Consider the following 1309-nt stretch of genomic DNA (forward strand, 5'->3'; position numbering starts at 1 on the left):
TTTTACAATATATCACAATTATATTCTTTATTATGTAATGTCATATATATTGTTATTATATGATATATCATAATATCATAAAAATAGCCTGGATCAGCAGCCCAGGCAGGATGCCTGAAGTGACCAGGCCCAGAAGACAGATGCCCACACCTGCAGTGTGATTTGCAAAATAGTTCTGCTAAGGTGCCCAAATTCCCGTTCATTAGGTGAATGAAAATACTGCAACCATATCAGTAAACAAAGAGTGCTGAAACTAAGTCACCAGCGGCTGCCGCCACCCCCCCAGTGAGGACAGACCTGCAGCCCAGCCTCTGTAGCCACTCACAGTGGTGCACTCTGAGCGGACTCAGAATAAGAAAGGACAGGATAGGTGCTTGTCAAAGGAATGAATTCAATGAGCCCAAACGTTTGCTTCCTCCCATACATAGAAGAGCACTAAATTCTTTAACTTGAGATGCCTGTTTTTCTTGGTAGATAACAAGCAATCTTTTAATGTTCCAACTACCCGGTCTTTGTTGTAAAGCTCCTATACATCCCAGCTCCTCCCCTACCCCTTTGGAGCAGTCCCTCAGGGCGATCTGAGGGGCTGTCATCCCGGCTCGCGTCCTCCCACCAAGTAAAACATAACTCTCCACTTTTAGTCTGTGCGTTTATTTCAGCAGACAATTATAAAGGTCATCTTACCCAGGAGGGTGGTACCTTAGTTCAGGTAGGTTGCAGGTGAAAGGGCTCTGGAGTCACACAATCCCACCTCCAGCATTTACTAGTTTAACTTCTCCGCCCTCAGTCTCCCCAACTTAAGAGTAACACCACAGGGGGAGGGTATAGCTCAAATGGTAGAGCGCATGCTTAGTGTGCATGAGGTCCTGGGTTCAATCCCCAGTACCTCCTCTAAGAATAAATAAACCAAATTAACTACCCCCACCACCCACAAAAGAAAAAAAAAAGAGTAACAGGGCACAGTGCCTGGAACTCAGCACAGTTACAGTAAACGCTCGTTTCCTGCTCCCGTGGGTGGTAAGGGCGGGAGAGTTACTCACTAGCTCACTGAGAGGGAGCAAAGGGGTGAATCTCACGTACAGGCCTTGAGGGAACGGGACAGATGGAGGCCAAGGTGCTGAGGAAGACGGTCCTGAGTCTGGGCCTGTCTCTGAAACCTCTTGGGTGTCAAGCCTGGTCTGTAAGCTGCATAAACAAAATGCGTCACACGTTCCATTTTTCAAAAGTATGTGGATGCTCTGATGGCTCTTAAAAATTCACAAAAAGTCAGTTTTGAATTTCTGGTAGCTTTGGTCGTTCCAGATGTTCT

General features: G+C 46.3%; 1 non-coding gene across 1 annotated transcript; it reads left to right on the plus strand.

Annotated features, from left to right (window-relative positions):
- The first annotated feature begins 818 nt into the window (after window positions 1–818).
- On the plus strand, window positions 819–891 carry TRNAT-AGU. Its single transcript has one exon. It is a non-coding gene; the product is annotated as a tRNA-Thr (tRNA).
- The last annotated feature ends 418 nt before the right edge of the window (window positions 892–1309 follow it).

Source organism: Camelus ferus, chromosome 1, assembly GCF_009834535.1.
Source record: "Camelus ferus isolate YT-003-E chromosome 1, BCGSAC_Cfer_1.0, whole genome shotgun sequence".
Classification (NCBI taxonomy): domain Eukaryota; kingdom Metazoa; phylum Chordata; class Mammalia; order Artiodactyla; family Camelidae; genus Camelus; species Camelus ferus.